Genomic DNA, 12,052 nt, shown 5'->3' on the forward strand with positions numbered 1-12,052 from the left:
CTCAAAAAGATTTCCTGTTAAGGGGCAGGCCAGCACATGGTAAATCTGAAGGGACTGATGTGGCAGGCAGCACTGAACTGCAAGGGTTGTGCTGCTGTGCCAGCCTCGGGGGACAGAAGGACAGGGAGGGGAGGGCCTGGAAGCCCAGTGAAGTGGAAAGGGAATGCCCATCAGCTGAGGCACTCATGGAAGCCACAGAGACAGCCCGGAACAAAAGATTTCCCAGATATTACCATCCCCAGACTTGGTGTGCCTTTGGTGAATGCCTGAAATATCAACAAATCCCAAGAAATGGAGACAAACAGAAGTGAGCAATGTGAGCTGTTAAAACCCGGGCAGCAGGGATACATCACCCTGGCTCCAACACTCAAGCTGACTGAGCAAGCACAGCTCAAAAACCTTCATCTCCTCATGGGTCTAAGGCCAGGCAACACCATGCCTTGCAAAAGGGCAAGTCCAAGTTTATTATCACAACTGATAATGAGAGCAGTCAGTCCTTCTGACTAAAGGGCATGACTTTGGATAATGGGCCAAAACAACCCCAAATATGTGCTGCACATTCCTGCTATCCAGGAATCCACCACCCCATGTCCCTCTTCCTACCAGCATTCTTCTTCTTCTCCTCAAATCCCCTAAAAAAGGAGGGGAGGGGGACTAAGCACAGTGGTACCTTGTGACAAAATGCAAGTCACAGACTTCTGACACAACTTGGGCTTGAAAAGCAGCCCTGAGATGTCCTCATACCAGGACTTTGCTCTAGAGGACATAAGTTACAAGCTGAAATGATGAAATGACAAGGAGTGACACCCTGTAATGCATCCCTCTGCTCTGCCATGACAGCTGAAGGCTCCACGCCAGGCTGGGATGACAGCAAAGCTGGCACAGGTCACCAAGGCAGGGAGGCTCTGGAATGTCCAGCACAGGCAGAGGAAGGGACAGACACATGTCAGAGAGGCTTGGGCACGCTGATCTCGCCTTTGGTTTGGGGAGGATACTGCATCACCTCTTGGGGTCCCTCCCAGCCCTCATTTCCTTCAGCTGAATCTGAAACCATGCAACCTGGCCTGGACTGTGAGAGCAAATGGGATCCTGGCCCCAGTCCCAGTGGGTGCTGGGCTGCAGTTTGAAAACAGCCCCGATTTCTCAGCCCCCAGCACTCCTGCTTCCTCCTGGTGTGCCAGCCTCCAGAGCCAGCCTGGGGCCTGGCACACTGGGATGCACTCCCTGAGATATTTTCCCTCAAAAAATCTGCTGTATTTTCCATGCTGTTTTCATTTTTGTTTGGGAAACTTTTTTCATGAAATTGAATTTTCTCAGAAATTGAATCAATAAAGAGATTTTTAGAACACCTAATTTCCAAGGCAGTGGGAATAGAGAAACTGCCTTACACAAAAGGTCTACCTAGTCCAGCTTCTTTATTGATGTCAATGCCCGATACCTGGGGGAAGCAGGGATCCATGGAGTACCTCTGACTATTTAATTGCTTCTTTGTAAGCCAAATCACAGTAAGTCTGAGCATCAGACTTAGCATTGTGCTCATGTTTAATACAGGGGTTGGCAATATCCTTTTATTATTCTATAGCACCAGTGACATCTACACTCTTTCTGGGTTCCTTGAAGTGTTTTGCAAAAGGAAATTAACATCATTTCCATTCTGCTAATACAACAGACACATTGAATGTCTAGAAGCAAAGTAAACTAACAGCCCAGTGCTGCTGTATTAGGCTGAGATGGCTTTTAAATAAATCTGATTTTAATTCTGACAAAACTGTTGGTATATACATGAAAAGCTTGCAATTATCATTATCTCCTAAAATAGAACATGAATAAGGCTGGGCTGGGCTAAGAAAAGACCATTTGTTCATCCAAATTCTACAAATAAAAGCCATTATGATCTCAGGCCTGCATGAGGCACATTTAAGCCCTTGGCTGAATGTCACCAGGGTATGCAGGCAGGAGCTCAGTATCACATTAAGCACAATCTGTATCTGTCTAACCTATAACTAGCACATGCTGCAAATAAAAGGGCTGTGAGGTAAGAACAGAGGTCCACAACCATATGCCAGAGCAGACTGAAAAACCTGACAATTCCTCCTGAATTTGTGCACAATGGTTCCCACCATGGTGCTCTCTGGTTTCCCACCTGGCTCTAACAGACTGCACCCCTTGAATCTGAGCTTTCTTGCATCTTCTTTTTGCCACATCACCTGGATTCTTCCTCACTGCCACTCCTTGCACATGACACATTCAGCAGTGCCAAGATAACAAGGAGGAGGAGGCGGACAGTGCAGTGTGCTGGTGAAAATGCAGAGAGCACTTAGATATATGTCATGTTTGACATGTCTGGGTACAAAACAAAATGCCTGGACAAAGGAACTGTGCTGTGGAGTCAGCCAGCCCAAAAGCATGGCAAAGTGGGGGGACAGGGCACGCCACTATAATATAATATATGATTTAGACCTCCACTCTGCCACCACCTTTTGCAGCCCCACTAAAAGACACAGGTCAGGCTGTGCTGCCACCCATGACACCTTGCTTGTAAAGATATGAGAAAATGTGTTTCCCTTTTTAGCATCTGCACCACCCCAGACATCCAGGAGTGAAGCATCCTGCACAGCAAGCCATTTGTCACTGTCTAAATTAAGCAGTGGATTTTCTGCCTTTGCCTCCCTCCCCTGCTCTCAGCCAATAGTGCACAGGTGAGCTCAGAGCTGATGCAGCTCTGGGATTAACCCTCAGCACACAGAGTAGGACTTTACCCACTCCCATGGGGATTGCTTTACAAATTTAATAGCAAATATTCTTTATCCCACATTCTCTGCTCACCCCATATGATTTTTGAAGGAGAAACCATCTCTGTGTGCTTTGGTCCTAATAAAGAGGGATATGCAAAGTCATGTGAATGATGACACCAGCTCTGCTCCATGCAGGGTTAGCTTTGTGCACAAAGCTAACAGCAGACTGATTTAATTAAGTCACCAAAGAGTTCATTTCAATCCTGATGGCCATCACATATCTAATAGATAAAGTCTGAAGCTGCCACAACTCCCACAGGTCACAGGTATTTTGTGCTCTCATTACACTCTCTGTAACTATTTCCCCTCCTTATCAAACATTGATAAATGAGCTTTACAAAGCACCAGCAGGCTTCCGTTCTGAAACAGGAAAAGCAGGGAAGAACTGGGGGGGATTTTTGTTATTATTTTAATACTTAAAGGAAACAATAAGTTTTCATTGGACTTACACTGAAATACATTGTCACACATAGCTGGACCTAAAGAGGCAGTGATTTGCAAGTGATGAAAGAGGCAAATATGATCACTGGAGTCAAGGTCAAGAAATCTCTTCCATATAAATAGCTCTTAGTCACCTTGAAAAACAACTTATATCCCAGTAATTCTTCTGTGGCAATTTGAAGGTTGTGCAATTACAATTTCCCATAGAGGTGGGGAGACCACAGTTTTTTCTCAGTCATCCTTTAACAACAGAGCAGGCAACACCTTCTAAAGCCTTGCTTTAAAATTGAAAGGTTTAATGATATCATGCAGGCTTTTCCAGATCTTCAAGATATTTCTGTCAAAGCTAAAAATACAAACTCACCACGTTCACAGCATGACAAATGTTTTCAAAGTTTAAAGCATAACCATTTGGTCATTGAGGCTGTGCTAAGTTCTGGAAGTCAGAGAAGGACATACAATATTGGGAATTTTACGTGCAGGATTTCAATCTGAGCATGTAACTCAGGAAATCTGCTGCCAAACCCCTTCTCTTTGCCACTGCAAGGATGGGAAATGTTTGTCAGAACAAATTCACTATTGCCCTTTTGCTGAAGGCAAAACAAACCCACATAAGCAGCCTTGTACTCTTGAAATCTAACAATAAGAGGCTGGGCTCATACAATGGAGGGAAATAAATTTCCCATGGGAAGTGCAGTATAGCTTTGACAGTTTATTATAAATGGCAAGTTGGGAAAAACTGATATTTTCAAAACAAGTAGTTAGAGAAAATAAAATTATTTTAGTTGATTAAATAGGGAAAGAAATCCCAATGGCATGAACTGGCATTCTTGGCTTGCAGCACAAGTCCCTGGAAGCATCTGAATGCCCAGCACTGACTTGTCTGTTTAAGAGACACGTTGTTGTACATCTTGGATGTATCATTAGACCAGTCCCTAGTGCTGTCCCCCAGGGGCCAGGATGCGGCCCAGTCCTGTTTAATATCTTTATTCATGATCTAAATTGCACCAGGGTAGGTTTATATTGGACATTAGGAAGAATTTCCTCAGAGAAAGTGTGATTAGACACTGGAATGGAATGGAGTGCCTGGGGAGGTGCTGGAGCTGCCATCCCTGGAGCTGATTAAGGAAAGCCTGGATGTGTCACTCAGTGTCATGGTCTGGTTGGCACAGTGGTATTGGGGCAAAAGCTGGACTCAGTGATCTCAAAGACCTTTTCCAACCTCAGTGATTATGTGATTACTGCAAATTGCTGTTTCATCACCTGATTTGATCTGAAGTGATTCAGAAGGTTTAATGCTCTTCCCCACCCCCAGTTGGGTCTGTATTGATTTAAGTGTTTAACAGAGAAAGGCAATTCCTCATTTCCACATCTTTCTATTCCTCATTCCCAAGGGAGACCAAACCAAATGACCTTCTGACACATTACTACAGCAAACTGTCCCTGAAAAAACTGTATCACCAAGTTAACCAATCCCACTTCCCTCTTCAACCCAATCTTTCACACAGGTACCTCAACTGATAATAAGAGGGTGGATGAAACAGGAGGAGGAAGAAAGAGCAAATATACACAGAGAAAGAGAAGAATTTTTAAGTGTCCTATGAAAGAAAGATAAAGCTTTTGGGTTTCTTGCCATCCCAGCAGCCCCAGGGCCCCATCTGTAAAACTACTCTAAAGGATAAACCAGGACCAGGTACATATAAGCTGAGGTCAGTCCTTTATCCCATCATTTCTTTTACCTCATTTCAGTACTCAGAATTCAAAGTCACAGTTCCCACTCACAGTATCCCAAGGGAACTGCACCATTAACTCAGAGCTTCATTGTTTAATACCCAGTTCATGGACAGCACATTGTGTCTCTTCATTTGCAGATTATTTTGGATAATTTTCAACTGTTACTCTAGGAAAACAAGCAATTCCAACAGGGTGCAAACTCCCCAAAATAGGAATGAAACTTGTGACAACCTTTAGGAAGGTTTTTATGTCTGTATAACATATGGCAAACCAAGGTCTAGCTAATTCCCTTTTCACATTCTTTTGAAGTGACCTCTGATTCCTGACTTGCTACCTGGCAGGCTTTCTGACCATGACAATTCCCAGACACACCAGTCCCTGGGGATCTCCTCTATGGTTGTGTTCTCCAAGCCAGTGATCCCTGCTCATGCAACACCCATTTACTGAGGAATTCCTTGCACCTCCCCCAGAACTTCCTCTGGAATTAGCTCTGGAGTAGCACTCCTCCAGTACAACCTAAGGACATGGATGTGTTTTGATTGCCAAGTTCAAGACGGGGTTACACACAGGCAAGTAAGAACTGACACATATTTAGTACTGTCCAATTTACTACAACACAAAACTATCCAAAAGAAATGGGGAAACTGGACGGCAAACATCTTCCTGAAGAACGGTAATTTTTTTGAAAGGAATTTTCTGACAGAAAACTCATAAATCAGAAACTTCCTGCCCTGCCACAGCTATATTTTAAATACAGTTGCTGCTCTATCTCTATTACCCAGGGGTCACGTTTCTAACAAAGCTTCTGTTCCTCCAGAGAAGGATTAAACACAATTTATCAAGCAGCATTAAAATACCAGTCCTTATAAACTAGGAAATAGCTGTGCAAATGGAGGCTACTTGAGTAATTCACCCATTTTTCTGAGTGAGGACATAAAATGAAATAAAATTAATCCTAGAAAGTAATTCAAATTATGAAAATGTTTCAAAAACTGCAAGCATTATTCAAAAGAATAAATCATCTTGAAACAATCATACAAATTGGCCAGTGTCATTAAAAGAATTGCCTATTCTTAGGCACAATCTAATGGCTTTTGCCAGAAAAGAACTCTGCTTGGGTTTGCATAATTTCTTGAACTTTTATCATGTCATGAACATTGATTTGTTTCTTTTATTCTTAAAGGGGGGGATGGGGTAAAATTTTGGACCCACTATATGGTGTATTAAGTCATAAATGAAGCTGCCTTGCAAGGTTATTACAATCAATTTCAGACTAAAGAAATGGAGAATTAAATAGTGACATTTAAAAAATTAAAGGATTTAATTTAAAATTTAAAGTATTAAATAAATCGGAGTTAGGAGTGGGATCTGAAAACACAGGGAATGAACTTGCTTCCCTTCTCTTATTTAAAATTGGGGTATATAAAATGTCCCACTTTCAAAATTTTTGAGGTCATGGAGATGCAAAGTAAATAGTTTCATAAGCTACAGACTCTTGAAAAATATGAATTCCAAAACTGTAATATATTTTAATTCATTTACATTCTTCATGTATCTAGCAAATTTCTGAAAGTAAAAAATATCCACAGATACTTTATGCATTCTAAATAAAATTTCAACTTTCATTCAAATAGAGTTTGACAACTCATTAGCAAAAATAGTTGTTAGGGAAAAATATAGATGTTAAATAATATGATGACTTTATGCAGAGCTATATTAGGTTAAGCAGTTGTGTACAGATATGAAGTACCCTCATGTTTATCAATTAGTATTTTATAATTAAAAATCTAAATGTAATACAAGGTTACAATCAGTCAGTCTAATCAAGGTTTCCTGGGTTATTGAACAAACCATGATTAAAATCAATGATTTAAATCAGTGTTTGAAACCAATCAACAGTGATGTCCATAGTATGCTTTTATTCTATGGTAAACAGAAAAAAAAAGAGAGATATGGGACAATGTGTGCCTCTTCTGCCAAGCTCCCAAAATCCTCAACTGAATCTCCAGCAGCTGAACACAGGCTTGAATGCCACAGAGATACAGGAGTGCTTCTGCTGATGTAAACAGACAAGCCAAAAATGAAATGACAAAGTTTTTGTGTTACAGCACAAAATAAATATTAAATGCTTAAGGCTCAAAAATTTAAAAAATTGTTATTTAAAAATGCATGTTCACAATCAAAACTGCTGAGCCTCTCTAAGTTCCCCAGGGCCCTCACTGAAGTTGTGGATATTGTGGGTGAATGTTCCTGAAGACAAAGTGAGCTCAGTGTCTCTCACAAGGCTCATCCCCACCTGTGCCAAGTACCTGTGCAGCTTTGCCACAGTGTGAAACTGGAGAATATTTCCTAAGAATAAGCTCAAAATCATGTGTTGGATGTTGCTCAACACCTTTCAAAATCACTGCAGATATCTTGCTTAGCAACGGTCAGCCAACTTTCCCCTGCACTTTCAAATTCTCTGTGGAATTGAAGGAGTTTTCAGAGAGCTCCAGGAAAAAATTATGAAGAACAAAATAATGAAAAATTAGTCAAATGTGCCTGAACAGTTACAAACCCAAGCTGCAGACCTTTCCCAAGAACAATGATCAAAAGGAATTTTGCATCCATTTTAGCTAATTTCTAATGGAGAACTTTGTGATACTTATACATCAGCTCTGAGGCAGCAATCACTTATATTTTTATCTAATGAAAGGACAGTTATGTCCTGACTATAGGACTGCATTAAGAATTAAAGAGCCTTTTAAGGAGCACTGCAAAGTAAATTTGCTTCTCCATTTTGATGTTCTGTTGTTTCAAATACCAGCTCACTTTCCTGCCACTTTTCTGGGCAGTGAGGCAAAAGATGGTTTCTGTTTTTTCTTTCCCATCTCCTCCTCCTCCAGCAGGTATGGTATGTTTGCTCTGCTTTACTTCAGTATTTCTAGAACCTTGCTGGAACTTTCAGTTATTTACTGGGAATTTTACTGCCTGCATCTTTTTCAAAGAGATAAGGCTATTGAATAATTAGCAAAGACACCTTTTCCCCACAAGCCCATTAGGCATTAAGCTTATTATTTATATCACAATAGAGCAAAGATCCCCAGTTGTGAGGCCAAATCCAACCCTGTAAGACTCTGTACTGATAGGCATGAAAGCATTTTGTCCCAAAGAGCCAGAACACAATGTGCAGAGCAGACAAGGACAAAGACACAAAACACGATGTGAAATCTCCTCGTGGACGCCGGCTGCTCAGGGAACAGCTGCACCAGGATTATCCATGGAACACTCAGTTTGGAAACTCTGGTCCAGCTCTTGGCTGCACTGCAATGCTCTGTACTCACAGGAGAGACTCTTACAAAGAAAGGGAAGTTGAAATATCTTCCCTCTGCTCCTTGCCAAACTGTATCACTGTGGTGGTGTTTGAGGGTCCCCAGGATGAGTAAGAGATGAGAATCTTGACTTCATGTTTCAGAAGGCTGATTTATTATTTTATGATATGATATTATATGATATTATAATTATATATAAAACTACACTAAAGAAAGAGAAAGGAGACATCAAAAAACTAGAAAGGAATGAATAATAAAATCTTGTGATGGACCAGAGGGTCCGACACAGCTGGACCATGATTGGTCACCAAGTAAAAACAATCCTCATGGAACCAAAGATGCACTGTTTGTAAGCAACCTCCAAACCACATTCCACAGCCATCAGATAGTTATTGTTTACATTTCTTTTCTGAGGCTTCTCAGCTTCTCAGGAGAAAAATCCTAGCGAAAGGATTTTCACAGAATATGTCAGTGACATATCACCACTGGCATTTATTAGGACACGAGTTTCTATTTCACTGAAAAGAAACAATGATGGAAGTCTTGGTCACCATTTTGAAAGATAAATTTTTCAAAATGAAAACTCCTGTTAGGTGATTGGAATGCTTCATTTTCTTTTGGACAGGGAGGTTTGTCCCAGGAAACACACGTTTCACTTGAAAGGCAATTTCTTAGCTAGTTCATGTACATCACTAAAATGATCCAATGTTTCAGCAAACAGATAATCAGAAATAATGAAAACTTCCAGACCAGCACTCAGATAATGAACCAACAGAGAAAGGGCTCAACCTCATACAAAATGACACAGCATTCTTATTGCTTTATTGTCGGAATAGTGAATTTCTCAAGGAAAAAAAAAAAAACCTCTGCTTGAGGAAGAGGGACTAAACCACATTCAAAGACATGTGTAGTCTCTTCTGGATTCCAAGATGATGCCTGGGCCAGAAGAGTGCTGGCTCGAGCTGCACAGCCTGCTGGCACCACTCCTGTGCCTGTCCAGGTGAGGGGATCTCTGTATAGCTGCTCTGCTCTCAGCTGGGCTTCTCACAACACCTCAGGTGCATTCAGGAAAAAATGGAAGCCAGCGTGGTACTTTATAAAAATTAAGGTCTGACTAAACTGGAGACTTTTCTTTTCAAAGTCTGCATCAGTTCATTTACCAGCTGCCTTGGGGAGAATTCACTGATAAATGCCCTAAAGGAAGGCATTTAATGCCACTGCACAGTTACAGTTTTGCCCAAAATTTAGAAATAACAGGTGCCTGCACAACTGGTTTTCTGGAGAGACAACATGGATCTTAAACACAGTGTGTTACCATGCAGCCAGAACCCAACAGAGAGTAGAAAGAACTAGAGAGAGTACAAATCAGACAATCATGATACTGAATACAAAACCTGGGCACTGCTTAAAACATAAATGGCAATTACTGGGATATATTATTGCATTACTCCTTTATTGGGCCCCAAAGAAAAGAATTTCAGGTCTTTTGACAGAATCTTGAAAGCCATGAACTATTCAAGGCATCAATACCTCACTTCTAGTCAGTGTTATCTACTTGTCCCCTGTTTCTGTGCTGCTCTACATCTGTCCCAGTCACTTTGCTTTAGAGTTCACATGCCATTTATCAAGCTGTCATATGAAATAAAACAATAACAAAACCAAACACCACTCATTTCATTTGTCTGCAAAGTGATTTACAGGTATTTGTTATTAGATTTCCTGCTGAATGAATGAAGATCCCAAACTTAGTGCACTGTGTATTTCTAGCAGCAGCCAAGGAATAGGATTGATTAAATTATAAATTATGATTACTCTACTGCATTTGAATTTTAAAAATGTAGAATAAAAATAGAGTCACTGAATTGGTTCTTCAAGAAAATAGCTACAATTTCAGGTAACACATATACAGTGAAAGAAATATATTACTAATATAAATGAGGTACATAAGTACTATGGAGCCAACTAATACTGAAAAAAAAAAATTAAATATTTAGTATTTTTCCCATCTGATTTTGACTGCTGTGCACTACAGTAGAGTGTAACAATTGTCAGGTTCATGTTATTCAAGATGTTAACCCTTGTATTCAGACACATGTGATTTTCCTTGAAATCACCCAAGCAAAGCTGTCAGTAAGTTTTCATTTGTGTGAAGTAATAGACACTGGAAAATGGCATGTCAGCATTAATGCAGACATTCTAGGATAGAAGGCTTCCTTTCACATTACACCAAGCAATCAAACCTGATCTATTTGCAGTCTACTGAATTCCCTCAAACTTTCCTTGTTTTAAGGAAAGTCTCCTCTAGTGATCTACTTGAAAGTAATCATGGGAAGCTGAAAGCAGTATAGGATATGAAATAGATGCATAGTGTGAATCAGAGACTCTCCTAAAAGAATTTGTATTTTAAAAAAATCCTTTCAAAAAATGGCAAAGCTTTTGAAAAAAATTATGTGTGTATTAGCCAGCAGGAGAAACCTGGAAGTAATCTGAAATACTTTACACTAATTAAAATTAACTCTCTGGTGCCAGCAAGATACTTTTCTGTATCTAAGTCAACTTTTGCACAAAGTTAAAGCAGCAACAGGCAAATCCTTGAAGACAGAGGATGCTTCATTGATTTTTAAAAAATTGATTAGTTCTGAACGTGTAACGTAAGCTGTTCTCATTTTTATTTGTCTGTTTGGAGAGTTTTGCACTAAAACAACCTGAAACTCTATACTACACATTTCTGCAAGTTCATAGAAGAACAAGATGTACCATGCAGTGCCTACAGATTTCAAAGCAGCGCACTCTAAGCTGTTGAGAGCAGGAGCTCTCTAGCTGTGTACTGGCAAACCAGTTTGTCAGCAGGACACAAATATGATTAAAAACCCCAATAATCTCATCACAAGTCCCACAAAATGTTGTTTTATAATCTTTGCTACCTGTGGAAGTGTGGAAGCCAAGAAGTAATTCCAGTAGAGAGCATGGCTGTGGGGAAGTGGCTGTCCAGCTCTCTGGCTTGCTAAGTATCAGACAAGGTTAACCTGACATTGTCTAGGGCCATTCTGGCACCTGGAGTCAGGCATGAGGCAAGTGCCACTCTGCTACACAGGTGTGCCACCTCTGGAGAGCCAGGTCCAGATTCCTCTATGCTCTGGCATGCTTGGAAAAAAAATGTCAGTACTGTCCAAGGTCCCTGTACCTTGCAGCTCCTTGCCAATTTTGCCCCCCAAATATCAATTTTCACATCATTCCTCTGTCTCAGAAGGATTCTCTTCGTGCCTGAAGTCCCTCATAAATTTGTATGTTGCTTTTTAAGTCTTCTAAGCTGTTTTACAGGTTCCTTAAATTCTTCCTTAGCTGATTAGGCCTGTGCATTTTCAGTTGCAAATCTACAATTATAGTGGAAAAGCATTACTTCCCAGACAGAGAGGCACAATAACAAAAAAAGTCTCTCATTTTCCTTCTGTCTAAGGGTTTGATTACATGTTCTCAGGCAAATCAGATATCCTGAGATTCACTTGACTCATCCAGTGAGCACAAACATTATCCATCTTTGTCTTTCCATAGCACTTTATAATCCCAGGATCTCAAAGCCAAGTACCAAGAGAACATACACAGTTTCTCCCTGAAGGAAAACCACCCAGTGTCACAAGGAAAGCTGCAGCCATTTTGATTTACAAAACCACACTGAGTGCTGAGTACAATCCAGCAGTCAGAGAAAGAAACCCCCAAAGATTAACAAAAATTAACTACCAGAGGCAGAGATTAATATCAGTAATTTACAAA

The 12,052-nt window shown here is 40.6% G+C and overlaps 1 protein-coding gene across 3 annotated transcripts in view; it reads right to left on the reverse strand.

The window, feature by feature from the left end:
- Window positions 1-12,052, reverse strand: part of ABLIM1 (actin binding LIM protein 1) — a 188,987-nt gene that overhangs the window by 72,202 nt on the left and 104,733 nt on the right. The window lies entirely within an intron of this gene.

The sequence above is a fragment of the Melospiza georgiana genome, chromosome 8 (assembly GCF_028018845.1).
Source record: "Melospiza georgiana isolate bMelGeo1 chromosome 8, bMelGeo1.pri, whole genome shotgun sequence".
NCBI lineage: Eukaryota > Metazoa > Chordata > Aves > Passeriformes > Passerellidae > Melospiza > Melospiza georgiana.